Source organism: Grammomys surdaster, unplaced genomic scaffold (genome assembly GCF_004785775.1).
Source record: "Grammomys surdaster isolate TR1022 unplaced genomic scaffold, NIH_TR_1.0 126219, whole genome shotgun sequence".
NCBI classification, from domain to species: domain Eukaryota; kingdom Metazoa; phylum Chordata; class Mammalia; order Rodentia; family Muridae; genus Grammomys; species Grammomys surdaster.
In genome coordinates this window covers 6,569,729-6,587,442 of record NW_021621022.1, presented here as the reverse complement: position 1 = coordinate 6,587,442, position 17,714 = coordinate 6,569,729, and the positions used below count along the sequence as shown (strand labels likewise).

Sequence of the window (17,714 nt, the reverse complement as noted above, 5' to 3'; positions counted from 1 at the left end):
CCCACAAATCAAATTCTAGAGGGAGAATAAATTTATACACACATGCAGTAAACTGTAGTGTGGTAATTTTGGTACACACACTCACTTTTAATTCTTGTATGAATGAACTTAAATGACAAAAACAAAGTATAAATCTATGTTAGTGAGTATGCATTATATAAAGATGTCATAAGACAGGGCAGCAGAGGGAGCATGTGGGAATAGAACCTCTGTATCCCATTGAAGTTAAATAGCTATAACTTTAACACATGTTATGGCTTGCAACCATAACCACAAAGAACTATCAATAGAATACATGGGCTGTCCTGGCTTCATTTTTGACAAAACACAACCTGGGGGACAAAGGGCTTACTTACTTGGCTTGCAAATCCAGGTTTCAGTATATTATTGTGGAACTTCAAACAGCTGGTCACATCACACCCATAGTCAAGAGCAGAGAAGTATATGAATGTTTGATTACTTATTTGTGCTCAGCTTGATTTCTGAAGTCTTATATAGTTCAGAAGCTCCTCCTTAGGGAATGGTGCTGCCCACAGTGGGCTGAATCATTCCACATCAGTTAATTTATTTAACGCAATCCTCCACAGACATGCCCCTAGGACAACTCAATTCGGACAATCCTTTATTGGGACTCTCTTCCAGGTGTCAACTTGACAATTAAAGCTAATCATCAAATCATACCTTTTAATTTCACACACACACACACACACACACACACACACACACACACACACACTGCATAAAGCAAATCTAACCAGCAGGAGAGGAGGTGAAATCACCAACATTGATGAGTTTGGCTGAATTAATTTTAACCCTCATAGGTGACTTTGAGAGGTTCAAGGCTTTATTAGAGAAAATAACTGAAGATACCTACGGTTAGACATGAGTCTGAAGAGATGATTAAATTGTTGCTATAATCTCACTAAAGAGCTTTAGTAGCTGATGAGGTGCTTCTTATGGACAGGCAGAGAAGGTGTCTGTTCCTTGTGAAACTGCTATGGGCTTGGTTGACATGACAGCAAAAGATGTAGAACATTACATACTTAGATGGGAAGGCAGAGACAGGGTTTGAGGGAATTGCCCCCAACTCTGAAACAAATTCTATGAGGAAATTGCTCTCAAATAGCATGGCATACCAGAGAAATAATCTTTCCTGATAAGAGGAGTGCATTGATGTAGCAAGCTTCATTGTCATTTTTAAACAATATTTATCATTTGAAATATATATATATATATATATATATATATATATATATATATATATAATGTATCTCGATTGTATCCATCCCTCATTTCCCACCTCCAGCTCCTCCCAGGATCACATTTTTCCTCCCAGATTCATTTCCCCCTGTTTTCTTTTTAACCCACTGGATTCAGTTTATATCTTTTTATATGCACAAGAGCATGAGCTCACCCACTGGGGCATGCTCAACCTACCAGTGCACACATTCTTAAAGAAATGTGACTCTCGTCTTTCCTTGTGCGGCCATTGCTGGATCACAGCTACCAAAATGAAATTCAATCCCTCTGTGACTTCTGACCAAAGCAAGAACAGCAAACGGCATTTCAATGCACCTTCACACATTCAGAGGAAGATCATGTCTTCCCATTTTCAAAGAGCTGAGACTGAAGTATAATGTCTGGTCTGTGCTCATTCAAAAGGATGACGAAGTTCAGGTTGTCTCAGAACACTACAAAGGCCAGCAAATGGCAAAGTGGTCCAAGTGTCCAGGAAGAAATACATCATCTACACTGAACAAGCCCGGTGAGAAAAAGGTTAATGGCGCAACTGTCCACGTGGGCATCCACCCCTGCAAGGTGGGTACCACCAGGCTAAAGTTAGTCAAGGAAGGCAAGAAGATCCTGGAAAGGAAAGCCAAGTCCCAAGAAGTAGGAAAGGAGAAGGGCAGATACTGGGAAGAAATGATGGAGAAGATGCAGGAGCAGAGGTATTTCATACACGACTTTCATTAAAGACTGCTTAGTTTTAAAATAAAACGTGACTCTCTCCACAAGCAGCCTACAACAGCCAGAGGCTTCACAGCTAGGGGTAGAGCCTAAGTGCCCTCTGTGATCTCCATAGTGGAATTTGTAATTTCTTTGATTTTATTCAGTCTTGTGTATGTAACCACAGCTGCTCTGAGTTCATGTGTGTAGTAGTCATAATCTCACCGAAGAATAGTATTTCATAACATTCTTCCCCCTCCTCTGGTTCCTACATTTTTCTTTCCTCCTCTTCTGCAAATTTTCCTGAGCCTTTTGGAGGTGGGGTGGGGTGGGGTTGATACAGAAGTCTCATCCAGGTCTGAACATTCTCAGTGGCTTATTCTCTCACAGAGACAATTCTCTGACCAGGCTTGTGAATCACACATATCTAGGGTTATAAACATATATATTTAGAAGGCTGTTTGACAAAATGATTAGAAAATTGTATCAATAGGCTCTCCCCTAAGGCCTATGACTTCCCTAGCCATGGATTTTGACCATGTTTATAGTACTAGGCATGGTCCTCTCAAATCCAATCAAGAGAGAAGTTGGTTATTTCATAAACAATCATGCCGCTGTTACAGAAGTGGGCACAGACTGCCTGGCAGGTGGGTCTATACCCATGCAGTGTCCAGAACTGGGTGAGACTATCAATGTCTTTCTTCCTACAGCTATCTGACTAGCACATCCTAGCACTATGAAAGCTGGCCACCAGGGAGGGGTTCCTGGCCTGTTTAAGACTGATTTTTCTCTGTCTGGCAACCAAGGTATGTGTTGTATGTTGTCTTATTTTAAGGAATTGTCACAGTTACGCCAGCTTCAGTCATCCTTAGCACCTTGCCTAGCCATCAGCCAGTAACACCGCCAGAGGATCTTCCAGGAGCAAAACCAAGTACAATTTGCTAAGGACTTAGATGATCATTGGTATTTTTTTTAGCCACAAAGTGTTTTTTAATTAAGGCACACGTATGGTTTTTAAAGACACAATTCTGTTTGACACTTAATAAACTACCAGCGAAGTATAAACATCATTTTTATTTGCATCGGGAAATAAAAATCCATGTGACTTTCTTTATTGCAATGCGCACTTTATTGCAGTGGTCTGGACTGGAACCATCAGTATCTCTGAGGTATGGCTATTCATAAAAGGAAATTGAGAAGGAAGTAAAAGCTCTTGATGACAAAAGTTAGCAGAACACGAAGGAAAGCAGCAAGAAAGAGGGGGGAGTGGAGGAGACGCTCTAGAGGTGAACCGAACAACACAAAGGAAACAGTGAATCCCCGGTATCAGCAACTGTTTGAATGTAAGTGGATTACGCTCCCCAGTCAAAGATCATCAGCATCAGATAAACAAAATGAAGCAGCCCCTTCAAACCACCATCCAACTCTACACTTTCTGTACGAATTTATTATTCTTTAGAAACCTGTTTGTTTTCTGTGGAGATACGAGATGAGGTGTAGATCAGAAGAGGAGGTGGAGAGAAGCTGGGAGGCATGGGGAGAGGAGAGCTAATCAGAACACATTGTATGGAACAACCTATTTTCAATGAAAAGAAAGAAATAAAAAGAAATAAAATATGGTATTTATTTCACGCTTCCCTTCCCCCCCCCCCCAAAAAAAAGAATTTCACCATACACACAGTAGGAGGACAATATGTTAGAGTTTTATTGCTGGCCAGTGTCAGAGAAAAGTAATTCAAAAGGAACAAATATTTATTTAGGCTCATGGTTTCTGAGAATGGGATCTGTGACCTTTCAGCTGCATCACAGTGGACCAGAGACAACGCAGAGTATGGGGGCAGCAGAGTCCCCCTCCCCTGTGGAGGCTACAAAGGGGAGGGTAAGTGAGGACTGGGCCAGGGACATGACACCCTTGGAAGGCACACTCTCCAGTGACCTATAATCTTACACTGTTCTACCACCTCCCAATAGTCAATTCTAATTTTTAACCCATCAGTGGGTTAGATAGCTGATTGAAACAAAGTGCTCATGATGTACCTGCCATAGAAATGACCTCATAGCCACAAGAAGTGCACTTTACCAATGACCTAGGAAGCCATACCAGGACTTGGAAAGGGAGGCAGGAGGATCAGAAGATGAAGGACATCCTTGGCTACATAGTGCGTTTAATGCCGTCCTGGTATACAGGAGACTTGGACTCAAAAATGAAACAAAGACTGATTGGACCTAACTAACAGGCACAGAGTATCCTACCCAACATTAGCAGAACGTGTGATGTTTTCCAGTCTCCAAGATACAGTAAATATTAGGCTGAAAACAAGGTCTACGTAAATAAAAGCAAAGCAAAACAAGCAAACATTCAACCTCCCTCCATAAAAGCCCTAAGAGCTGCAATTAGAGAAAGTATACCTTCTAGTCACAACAGAACAAAATGAGAACTTAGAAGTCAAACCAGAAAATGTATAAGTCGGTGGAAATTGGACAATGTACTTTTGAACAACCAACAAGTCAAAGAATAATTCATAGGGAACTAGAAAACTAGTTGAAGTCTCACATCTCAGGGAACCAGGAGAACAAACTAAGCTTACAGCTCTCGGGAGGAAGGAGGGATAAAGACCAGAGTGGAAATGAATAAGATGGGAAAGAAAAAAGAAAAATCACCTTAACATTGTGTTTTGAAAGATCAACAAAACTGATACACTCTTGCCAAAATTAACTAGGAGTAAAAGAGAGATGCACTGAATAACAAATCTGAGACAAAAGAGACATTACAACCAACACCACAGTAATGCAAAAGATTAAAAAGCCAGACAGGTGGGACAACCTTGAAGTAATGGGATACGTTTGTAGCAACACATACTCTGCAAAGACTGAATCACAGATAGGACATGTAAACACGCTGATAACGAATAAGGAAATTAAATCAATAATTTAAAAGTATCAGGCTGGCAAGATGGCTCACTGGGCAAAGATGCTTGCCATTAAGAATGATGATCTCAGTTCGATTTGCTAGCCCAACCTGGCCTCTGAGGGCACCAGCCATATACAGGTGCACAGACATACATGCAGACAAAGCACCCATACACATAAAATGAACAAACAAATAAATTACATGGATTCACAGAGTGAGGCATCTTTCCTGGTTCTTTGCTACTGTACAAAGTGAGCTCTGATTGTACAGACTTCCTTTTCCAGATGAGTGGAGTATGAAAAGGAACAGCATTCTCTTTTCCTAGTGGAGTTGGGAGGAGGAGAAAGCAGGACCCTGGCATCGCTGTTTAAGGGAGCAAACCCACAGGAGCACAATGACTGTTTCAGAAATCACTGCCTTGTGATGAAACCTGATGAAACGTAATATACTTTATAGTCTGTATTAGATTATAAAGCTAAAGTCTCACACCAAGAAATCAATTAAACTTGTGCTTTCTTCAAGTAATAAACGTGCTAGGTATGTTTCCCAAAATGAAGCCTGGCAAAGAAAAGGGCTTTAAGAGCTTTGGCGTAGGGTGCTGTCTAAGGAAAGTCATGGGATCTCGGAGCCCAAACATGTTGGAAATGACACGGGTGTATCTGTCTGGTCATTATTCTTCTGAACATCTACACTGCTGCTGACTGAATCACCCCAAGGTATGCATGCTCAGATGCTATTGTTATTGATGATGATACCAAGAATAAAGGTGTCTTCTGGCCCAACTGAAACTAGAAGACAGAAAAGGAGCAGAGTGGATGCAGAGGGATTTTTATTCCTAAACAAATCATTAAAATAGAACAAGATAAGAAGACAGAATGCACCCAACAGTTCTGACATGCAATGCTTTCTTCTGGCTAGATTCACTTCCTTCCTGGTGGAAGAAATATCAGCCCTGTTTTCTCTGTTTAACCAAACTGAGAAAATGCCAGGGTGACAAATGAAGTTCACAGGTTGTCTTAGAACTTGCTTTGTAGACCAGGCTGGTTTTGAACTAGAGTTTGCCTGCCTCTTCCTCCCAAGTGCTAAGATTAAAAGTGTGCACCACTACCGCAGGCTTTATTTTGGGATTTAAAAAAGTTCATTTAAAAATTTTATTTATTCTTTCAAAATCTCTCTGTCTCTCTCTGTCTTTGTTTCTCCCCCTGCCTCTGTCTCTTCATCTCTGTCTCTATCTCTGTGTCTCTGTATCTCAGTTTCCGTCTCTGTCTCTGTCTGTCTGTCTGTCTCTGTCTGTCTGTCTCTCTCTCTCTCACACACACACACACACACACACATGCGCATGCGCGATGTGCTTTGATCATAGCCCCTCAATTACCCTCTCTTTCCCCTTCTCCCTACCATTGAACCCTTTCATCTCCCCAGCAAGTGGTCCCTCCTGCTTTCTCTTTCTTTTGTAGCCCACTACATCTAATTACCATTGCTTCCATGAGTGTGGGTAAGAAAGGGGGGTTAGTTACCTGAGGAACAGCAACTTACAGTGGCTATAACACAAATGAATATGACTCCCTCCACCACACACACACCTAGACACCAGCCCCAGATATAAAACAGTAGTGAGCCTCCACTCCACTAGCATCAGAAACCATTAAAAGCCCATTAACTCCTCAGGGAAAGTGGATGGCTTCATGAACCCCTCCTCAATCCATAATGGAAGGTCAATGGGCTTAGTCTTGCATGGTAGCTATGGCTGCTGTTAGTTCACGGGGGCAACAGCTGTGTCATGTCCAGAAGACAGTATATTATGTCCACTGGCTCTTACATCTTTCTATCCCTCGTCTGCCACGCTCTCTGAACCTGGGCTGGGTGTGGTGGTACAGATGTCTCATTTGAGGCTAATTGCTTGACACTCACTTATTCTCAGCACTTTGACCAGTCAGGAGTCTCTGGATTAACCATCCATTACTCACTATGAATGGAAGCTTCTTTGACCAAGGCTGAGAGCACCACTAATCCCTAAGTACAAATACAAATATTTAGAACACAGTTTGACATATCTGTTTAGGAAAACATAGTAGTAGGCTTCCCCATTAAGGTTTAGGACCTTCTGAGCTATGAGTTTTTGGCTAAGTGTACAGTACTAACATAAATTCGTGAAGTGTGAAGGTTTGAATATGCCTGGCCCATGGCAAGTGGCCCTATTCAGAGGTGCGGCCTTGTTGGAGGAAGCAAATCACTGTGGGGATGGGCTTTGAGGGCTTATTCTTAAACCTCACTCAGGGCAAAAGAGAGCCTGCTGCAGGCTGCCCTTGGGAGACAGTCTCCCCCTGGCTGCCTTCAGATCAAGCTTCTGAGAATGGAGAACTCTCAGCTCCTTCTCCAGCACCACGTCTGCCTGTACTGCCATGTTTCCCACCATGATGATAATGGACTGAACCTCTAAAACTGTAAGCCAGCCCCAGTTAAATGTTGTCCTTTATAAGAGTTGCCTTGGGTGTGGTGTCTGTTCACAGCAGTAAAATTCTAACTAAAATACGGAGCAAGCTTCAGATCCAATCAGATCCCTCATAATAGATATATCACTGTAATGTCAGTTGGCACAGCTTCAGAGCCCAGAGTTTTCTGTTGACATTATCTCCTTATCTTTCTTTGGAATCTAAAATGATAGAAAGCATTCCAGCTTTACGCTGTCACCTCCACTGTATTACAGCCAGGCCAGGTGTGAAGGAGTCACTGTATCTAGCTGAATTAGATGAAGCAAAGATGTAAGAAACTGAAATCCTGCTGCCTAACAACTGTTTTCTCTGAGATTAAAGCATCCATCAAGCAGGAAGCTCCTTAAGCAGGAAGATAAACAACTCAAAACAGCTTAAGAAAGTTCCTTAAACTGACCAGGTTCACTAGGCCCCTCCCTGCCAGAGTAACCGATAAAGAAGGCCGAACCTCCCTCTCAGACAAGTTAAGCTATAAAGAAGATTCTGAGACCAGATCCGCTGCCTGGAAGAAGCAGAAACAAGCCAAGCTGCCTGGAAATCACATTGTCTAACCTCTTAAGCTGCCTGCAGGCTATGCAGTGTGCCTCAGGATCCCAGCTTTGTGGGCTGTCACCTTTGCTGGGGTGGGCTTTGATGATGCAGCTGCCTTTAAAGTCATTACTGCTCCTGTAAATAACCCTTCACCCATATTCCTGTAAGTAACCCCAATAAAACTCATTTGTTCACCAAGTTAGACTATGGTGGTACCCATACTTTGGTCTGTTGTGGGTTTTCTATCTGGGAGGGAGTAGATGTGTGCACTGTGTCTCCCCAGGAAAAGTTTTGTCACACAACAGACACTTGTCACTATTTCACAGTTGGGGAAACTGAGGCAAAGCAAAAGAGCATGGCTTAGTTGAAGTGCAAAGCAAAGATGAGGCATGTGAGTGAAATTAGAGATTTGCACGCTGCAGCCCTGTCTCCTCGCTCCAGCGAGGGAGGCACATATGCACACAGCAATGTTCCCGCTCTGCCAGGGCCACCAGATGGGTTTGGAAAGCCACAGAGAAGGGAGGTGTCTGATTCTCCGCATGGAATCCGCATTTGCTTACAACAAGAAGCATTAAACAATTTTCCACATTCCCTTTAAATGAATGGGACTCCACAGGAAAACCCTAAAGGGAAGTGTTTGAGAAATCGGCGGCAGAGGAATTTAACTATGAGGAGAGAGAGCCAGTTCATTCTGTTTGCTTATTAATAGGTTGTGTGTCGCCAGCTCCAGAGGGAATGGCCTCTTGAATAGCTGGCAGGGAAAGGCATTCAAGGCTTCCTGCTTGATGAAAACAGGGACTAGCAGGGAGGGAGAAGGAAAGTAACTTCAGAAAAGATTGGGAAGCCCGTCCTCCAGAATGAGAACAAGCCGATGCTAATTTGACTGTCTAAGATACTGTGGGCTGTCAGATCTAACTAGGCTGAGTCCTAGAGGACATTTCAGCCTTCAGACTGTGGTGTGCATGTGTGTATGTGTGTGCTTGTTTGCACGTGCATGCATACACACACATGCCTACGAGTATGTGCCCATATTTGTGTGTGCTGTTGCACACATGCACATGTGTACATCAAAGTCGTGACATTTTAGTTTAAACATTGTGTGCATGTAGGCGTGTGTGCACACTTACATATGCACGTGTGTGAGCATGTGTGTGTCGAGGTGCATGTGCAAGGGTCAGAGGTCACCCTTCCACAGTTAGCCCTCCCTTTCCGTCTTGTTTGGGACAGGGCCTCTTCACCGCTGCATAAGCCAGGCTAGCTGGCCCCCTAGCTCCCAGGCATTCTCCTGTCTCTGCCTCCTATCTCTCCTCAGGGTGAACGGCGATTGCAGATGCATGTGTTACTGCTTCCATCGGGATTCCCGGGATCTCAACTTTGCAGTAGCAAGCATTTTTATGAACTGAACTGTCTCCCCAGCCCAAAGCTATGAATTTTAAGTACTCTGGGGCCCCTTCAGAGGTCTACAAATCTGTGCACTAGACAAATGTGCCTCTCTGGGAAGAGGGCGCACAACTTTCACACAATGCTAGGAAGTTAAAGTCTGCCTTCTCTTTTTCTAATTAGTTATATAAATGAACTACATCAAATTTTACTACCCAACTCAGGTCTAACTAATGGTCATTTTATCTGTCTACAGATAGAGTCACATGTCACTTCAGGACAGTGATGTGTTCTAGAAATGGGCCACCAGAGGACTGGCTTCATTGCTTTGCGAACATCATATCATATTTTGTACTTAGAAAACTAAAATGGCCCTGACTCTTTTACCAGCCAATATAATGACTTAGGACCACCTTGTGCATGGGACCCCCTTAGCCAGATCTCATGACATGACATCGAGCATGCAATTTCGTACAGGTATGTCTGGAAGGACAGCACAAATCTGCATAATTAAGTGAGTTATTTTCTTAACATCTTAAACAGTGTGATCATTTAGAGACCTTCAGTTGTGTGCTAACAGAATCTCCTCTCTGTGTGTATACACAAGCTTCTCTCAGTCTTGCCGCTGCTGTTGTTACTGTTGATTAAATGATATCTTAAGTACTAAGTGGTACAGAGAAGACAGCGATCCGTAAACTTGCCCAGATTCAATAGATAATAACAATGACCTTACTGTTTGGGGTAGTTTTTTTTGAGGGGGGAGGGGAGGGGAAGCCGTTTTGTTTTGGTTTTGTAGCAGCTGTCGGTCTTGAGTTCGTGATACCACTCTGCCTTGGCTTCCTGGGTGTTGGGCCTATAGACATGTACTACCACGCCAGCCTGTTTCTGCTTTTTCAAAAGGAAATGAAACATGTATTTGATAGACAAAAAAAAAAAACCAAACAACCCACACCCAGCGCCCCATCACAATTATCACCTCCCTCCCCAGCATGCTTCAAGTGGATGCCTCAGACTCCCAATACTGAGAAGTCTCTGCAAGGGAAGATAGTTCCTTGAATAGCAGTGACTGCCAGTGTCACATTGAATGAAGGTCCCAAAGCTTTCTTTCAGTGTTTCTGAATGCCCTCTTACGCTGGGTTGTCTTTACTTCTTTGCTCTTTCTTGGCTGTCTCTATGCTTCTCCTAGCATCTCTGGAAGGAACAGTGAGTTAGCGGCCCTTAACCTCTGTTGGCTTAGAAGTTAAGCACGTACTTCATTTCTACTCTTTTAGTGGCTGCCCTTGGAATGTTTTAATGGCTTTAATGAGATATAATTCTCTCGCTATGCTGCTCTTCCATTTAGTATAGACCATTCAGTGGTTTTAGTGTGTCAAGGGGTGATACAGCTATCACCATGCTAATAACAAGTTTTAATAATCACCCGGAAAAAACTCCACAGTCATGACCAATCTCCCCCCAGCCCCTAGGCCCTTGCAAACCACTAACCTAGCTCCTGTCTCTGTGAACTTGTCTATTCTGAACATTCCACACACATGGATTCATACTGTAAATTGTAGTCTTTCATTCAATCAAAGGTTTTCAAGATCCATCATGCCATCCCACGGGTTCACTCGTTGTCACTGTTTCATGGCTGTACATTGATCTTTTGCACAGGCACACCTTATTTACTTACCCAATTATCAACTGATGAACATTTGAATTTTTCTGGATTTTTCGTGTGTGTGTGTGTGTGAGTGTGCCAGAGGACAACCTTGATGTGGTTCCTTTGAGGCTGTCCACCTTGGTTTTTGAGACAGGGTCTCTCATTGGCCTGGAACTTGCTGACTAAGCTACACTAGATGGCCAGATAGCCCCAGGGATTTTTTGTCTCTGGCTTCCCCAGCATTACAACTGCAAGTGCATGCCACCACATCCAGTTTTCCTTTCCAGTTTCCCCTTTGCCACTACAATCATAGGCCCTGAGTGGGGACCCACTCTTCAGGCTGTCTCTGGAATATATGAGGTTTTGGCCGTTAACCCAGTCTGGAGCAGAGCTGCAGGGAACCTCATATGATATGAAAACCAAAGCATTATAAGTCACTGAGATCGGAGACTACTTGTTACGCAGCAGATGCTTACAATTACGCATTATATTGTACTTCAGGTTTTTTTCTGGATCTGGAGAGATTTCTCAACAGTTAAGAGCTTTTACTGCTTACGGAGGATCCAGGTTCAGTTCCCAGCAACCACCCAGTAGCTTATAACTGCCTATAACTCCAGCTTCATGGACTCCAGTGCCCTCTTCTGGCCTCCAGAGGTTCCTGCATGCATGTGGCTCTCATTCATACTCAGGCATATGCATATATAATTTAAAAATAAACTTAAGAGTGTTTTATTTCTTTCATTTGCTTCTATCCCCTAGTCCCTAAAGCAAAGCAGGGAGCATGGTAAAGCTCTAGAAAGTACGTAATATGAGTTACCACGTGCTGGGGAACTATTGGCCGTTATCCCTAGGATCCTCCCTGCAGCCTTTTGGAACTCCTACTAAATAAATGTATGCTGGACTTTCTCATTGTACTGTATTTTCCATATCTCTTAACCACTTTATGACTTTTTAAAATATTATCTGTTTCTTTAATTCTGCATCCTTCAGTCTGAGTTATTAACTCCAAACTTGCTTCCAATGTTTTAAAGCTCATTTCATCTGAAACTTGCTTGCTGCTTAATTTATTCTTTGAGGGTTTAGTCCAGTGACTATATTTTACATATATATTTTTCAGATTCTGTCTTATTCTTTATTCACATCTGCCCATTTTTAAAATAGCCATTTTTTTCAATGTGATTTTTTTTTTTTTTTTTTTTTTTTTTTTTATTGGATGATTTATTTACATTTCCTATGTTGTCCCCTTACCCCATCCCCCGCCACCCCCTCGGAACCTCCAATCCCCTCGCCCCTCCTCCTTCTTCTCTGTGGATGTAACCTCTATCTACACCCCCCCCACTCCCCCCTCCCCACCCTCAAAATTCCCACCCCCTGGGGCATCCAGCCTTCATGAGGTCAAGGTTCTCTTCTTCCACCTATGCCCAGCAGGGCCCTCCACTTTTACATATTCAGCTGAAGCCCTGGATTCCCCCCTAAGTGCTCCCAGGCTGGTGGTTTAGACCCTGGGAGCTGTGGTTGGTTGGTATTGTTGCTCTCCTCATGGTGCCACAAACCCTTTCAGCTCCTTCAGTCTTCACTCTAACTCCTCCATTGAGAACCCCATGATCAGTTCAATGGCTAGTTGTGAGCATCTGCCTCTGAATATGTCTGACTCTTGAAGGCCTCTGAGGAGATATCCATATCAGGCTCTTATCAGCATGCACTTCCTGTCTTCCACATCAGCATCTACCTTTGGTGATTGCACATGGGATAGATACTCAGGTGGGGTGGTCTTGAGACGGCCCCTCCTTCAGTTTCTGTCCCTCACTTTGTCTCCATATTTGCTCCCTTGAGTATTTTGTTGCTCCTTCTAAGAAGGACCGAATCACCCTCACTTGGTCTTCCTTCTTTATGGGCTTCATGTGGCCTGTGAGTTGCATCTTGGGCATTTCAAGGTTCTAGGCTAATATCCAATAATCAGTGAGTGAATACCATGTGTCTTCTTTTGTGATTGGCTTACCTCACTCAGGATGATAATTTCTAGTTCCATCCATTTACCTAGGAACCTCTCGAATTCATTGTTTTTAATAGCTGAGTAATACTCCATTGTGTAAATATACCACATTTTTTGAATCCATTCCTCAGTTGAAGGACATCTGGGTTCTTTCCAGCTCCTGGCTATTATAAATAAGGCTGCTATGAACATAGTTGAGCATATGTCCTTATTATATGTTCGAGCACCTTCTGGGTATATGCCTAGGAGTGGTATAGCTGGATCCTCGGGTAATGCTATGTCCAATTTTCTGAGGAACCGCCAGACTGATTTCCAAAGTGGTTGCACCATCTTGCAGTCCCACCAACAATGGAGGAGTGTTCCTCTTTCTCCACACCCTCGCCAGCATCTACTATCACCTGAGTTTTTAATCTTAGCCATTCTGACTGGTGTGAGATGGAATCTCAGGGTTGTTTTGATTTGCATTTCCCTGACGACTAAGGATGCTGAACATTTCTTTAGATGCTTCTCGGCCATTCGAGTTTCTTCCGTTGAAAATTCTTTGTTAAGCTCTATACCCCATTTTTTAATAGGGTAATTTGGTTGTCTGGAGTCTAATTTCTTGAGTTCTTTGTATATATTGGATATTAGCCCTCTATCAGATGAAGGATTGGTAAAGATCTTTTCCCAATTTGTTGGTTGTCGTTTTGTCCTATTGACAGTGTCCTTTGCCTTACAGAAACTTTGCAATTTTATGAAGTCCCATTTGTCAATTCTCGATCTTAGAGCATATGCCATTGGAGTTCTGTTCAGGAACTTTTCCCCTGTGCCCAAGTATTCGAGGCTTTTCCCCACCTTCTCTTCTATTAGTTTCAGTGTATCTGGTTTTATGTGGAGGTCCTTTATCCACATAGACTTGAGCTTTGTACAAGGAGATAAGAATGGATCAATTTTCATTCTTCTACATGTTGTCTTCCAGTTGAACCAGCACCATTTGTTGAAAATGCTGTCCTTTTTCCACTGGACAGTTTTAGCTCCTTTGTCAAAGATCAAGTGACCATAGGAGTGTGGGTTCATTTCTGGGTCTTCAATTCTATTCCATTGATCTTCCTGCCTGTCTCTGTACCAATACCAGGTAGTTTTTATCACTATTGCTCTGTAGTACAGCTTGAGGTCAGGGATGGTAATTCCTCCAGAAGTTCTTTTATTGTTGAGAATAGTTTTCGCTATCCTGGGTTTTTTGTTATTCCATATGAATTTGAGAATTTCCTTTTCTAACTCTGTGAAGAATTGAGTTGGGATTTTAATGGGGATTGCATTGAATCTGTAGATTGCTTTTGGCAAGATGGCCATTTTTATTATATTAATCCTGCCAATCCATGAGCATGGGAGATCTTTCCATCTTCTGAGATCTTCTTCAATTTCTTTCTTCAGAGACTTGAAGTTCTTGTCATACAGGTCTTTCACTTGCTTGGTTAGATTCACACCAAGGTATTTTATATTATTTGCAACTATTGTGAAGGGTGTCATTTCCCTAATTTCTTTTTCAGTCTGTTTATCTTTCATGTAGAGGAAGGCTACTGATTTGTTTGAGTTGATTTTATAACCAGCCACTTTGCTGAAGTTGTTTATCAGGTTTAGGAGTTCTCTGGTGGAAGTTTGGGGGTCACTTAAGTATACTATCATATCATCTGCAAATAGCGATATTTTGACTTCTTCCTTTCCTATTTGTATCCCTTTGACTTCTTTTTGCTGTCTAATTGCTCTGGCTAAGACTTCCAGTACTATATTGAATAGGTAGGGGGAGAGTGGGCAACCTTGTCTAGTCCCTGATCTTAGTGGGATTGCTTCAAGTTTCTCTCCATTTAGCTTGATGTTGGCTACTGGTTTGCTGTAAATTGCTTTTACTATGTTTAGGTAGGGGCCTTGAATTCCTGATCTTTCCAAGACTTTTATCATGAAGGGATGTTGAATTTTGTCAAATGCTTTCTCAGCATCTAGTGAGATGATCATGTGGTTTTTTTCTTTAAGTTTGTTTATATAGTGGATTACATTGATGGATTTCCGAATATTGAACCATCCCTGCATTCCTGGGATAAAACCTACTTGATCATGATGGATGATTGTTTTGATGTGGTCTTGGATTCGGTTTGCTAGAATTTTATTGAGTATTTTTGCATCGATGTTCATAAGGGAGATTGGTCTGAAGTTCTCTTTCTTTGTCGGGTCCTTGTGGGGTTTGGGTATGAGTGTAATTGTAGCTTCATAGAACGAATTGGGTAGTGTTCCTTCTGTCTCTATTTTGTGGAATAGTTTGAAGAGAATTGGTATTAGGTCTTCCTTGAAGGTCTGATAGAATTCAGCACTAAAACCATCTGGTCCTGGGCTTTTTTTAGTGGGGAGGCTTTTGATGACTGCTGCTATTTCCTGAGGGGTTATGGGACTATTTAGATGGTTTATCTGCTCCTGGTTTAACTTCGGTACCTGGTATCTGTCTAGGAAATTGTCCATTTCATCCAGGTTTTCCAGTTTTGTTGAGTATAGGCCTTTGTAGTAGGATCTGATGATTTTTTGAATTTCTTCAGTTTCTGTTGTTATGTCTCCCTTTTCAGTTCTGATTTTATTAATTTGGATACTGTCTCTGTGCCCTCTGGTTAATCTGGCTAAGGGTTTATCTATCTTGTTGATTTTCTCAAAGAACCAACTCCTGGTTTTATTGATATTTTGTATTGTTCTTTCTGTTTCTACTTGGTTGATTTCAGCCCTGAGTTTGATTATTTCCTGCCTTCTACTCCTCCTGGGTGTATTTGCTTCTTTTTGTTCTAGAGCTTTTAGTTGTGCAGTCAACTTGTTAGTGTGTGCTCTTTCCAGTTTCTTTTTGTAGGCACTTAGAGCTATGAGCTTTCCTCTTAGCACTGCCTTCATGGAGTCCCACAAGTTTTGGTATGATGTGTCCTCATTTTCATTGAATTCTAAAAAGTCTTTTATTTCTTTCTTTATTTCTTCCTTGACCAAGTCATCATTGAGTAGAGAGTTGTTCAGTTTCCATGTGTACGTGGGTTTTCCATTGTTTTTGTCATTATTAAAGACCAGTCTTAGTCCGTGGTGATTTGATAAGATGCAAGGGATTATTTCAATCTTTTTGTATCTGTAGAGGCTTGTTTTGTGACCAATTATATGGTCTATTTTGGAGAAGGTACCATGAGGTGCTGAGAAAAAGGTATATTCTTTTGTTTTAGGATGAAATGTTCTATAGATGTCTGTTAAGTCCATTTGGTTCATAACTTCTGTTAATTTCAAAGTGTCTCTGTTTAGTTTCTGTTTCCATGATCTGTCCATTGCTGACAGTGGGGTGTTGAAATCCCCCACTATTATTGTGTGAGGTGTAATGTGTGTTTTGAGCTTTAGTAAAGTTTCTTTTATGTATGTAGGTGCCCTTGCATTTGGAGCATAGATGTTCAGAATTGAGAGTTCACCTTGGTGGATTTTTCCTTTGATGAGTATGAAGTGTCCTTCCTTATCTTTTTTGATTAATTTTGGATGAAAGTCGATTTTATTTGATATTAGAATGGCTACTCCAGCTTGTTTCTTGGGACCATTGGCTTGAAAAATTGTTTTCCACCCTTTTATTCTGAGGTAGTGTCTGTCTTTGTCACTGAGGTGCGTTTCTTGTATGCAGCAAAATTCTGGGTCTTGTTTGTGTATCCAGTCTGATAGTCTGCGTCTTTTTATTGGGGAATTGAGACCATTGATGTTAAGAGATATTAAGGAAAAATGATTGTTGCTTCCTGTTATTTTTTTTATTAGAGGTAAAGTTATGTTTGTATCTTTTTTGGGGGTTGTTGGAAGATTACTTACTTGCTTTTCCTAGGTTGTAGTTTCCCTCCTTGTGTTGGCATTTTCCATCAATTATCCTTTGAAGTGCTGGGTTTGTGGGAAGATATTGTGCAAATTTGGTTTTGTCATGGAATATCTTGGTTTCACCATCTATAGTGATTGAGAGTTTTGCTGGGTATAGTAATCTGGGCTGGCAATTGTGTTCTCTTAGTGTCTGTATGATGTCCGTCCAGGCTCTTCTGGCTTTTATAGTCTCTGGTGAGAAGTCTGGTGTAATTCTTATAGGTCTGCCTTTATATGTTACTTGACCTTTTTCCCTTACTGCTTTTAGTATTTTTTCTTTGTTTTGTGCATCTGATGTTTTGATTATTATGTGACGGGAGGTATTTCTTTTCTGGTCTAGTCTATTTGGTGTTCTGTAGGCTTCTTGTATGTTTATGGGCATCTTGTTCTTTAGGTTAGGGAAGTTTTCCTCAATAATTTTGTTGAAGATATTTACTGGCCCTTTAAGTTGGGAATCTTCATTCTCATCTATACCTATTATCCTTAGGTTTGGTCTTCTCATTGTGTCCTGGATTTCCTGGATGTTTTGAGTTAGGAGTTTTTTGCGTTTTGCATTTTCTTTGACAACTGTGTCAATATTTTCCACCGTATCTTCTGCATTTGAGATTCTCTCTTCTATCTCTTGTATTCGGTTGGTGATGCTTGCGTCTGTGACTCCTGATCTCTTTCTTAGGTTTTCTATCTCCATGGTTGTCTCCCTTTGAACTTTCTTTATTGTTTCTATTTCTAGTTTCAGGTCCTGAATGTTTTTGTTTAACTCCTTCTTTGTGTTTTCTTCCATTTCTTTAAGGGATTTCTGTGATTCCTCTTTAAGGGCTTCTATCTGTTTACTTGTACTCTCCTGTATTTCTTTAAGGGAGTTACTTAATTCCTTCTTATAATCCTCTATCATCATCATGAGAAGTGATTTTAATTCTGAATCCTGCTTTTCAGGTGTGA

The 17,714-nt window shown here is 41.6% G+C and overlaps 1 pseudogene; it reads left to right on the top strand.

The window, feature by feature from the left end:
- The first annotated feature begins 1,511 nt into the window (after positions 1–1,511).
- Positions 1,512–1,974, top strand: LOC114613421 (annotated as a pseudogene).
- The last annotated feature ends 15,740 nt before the right edge of the window (positions 1,975–17,714 follow it).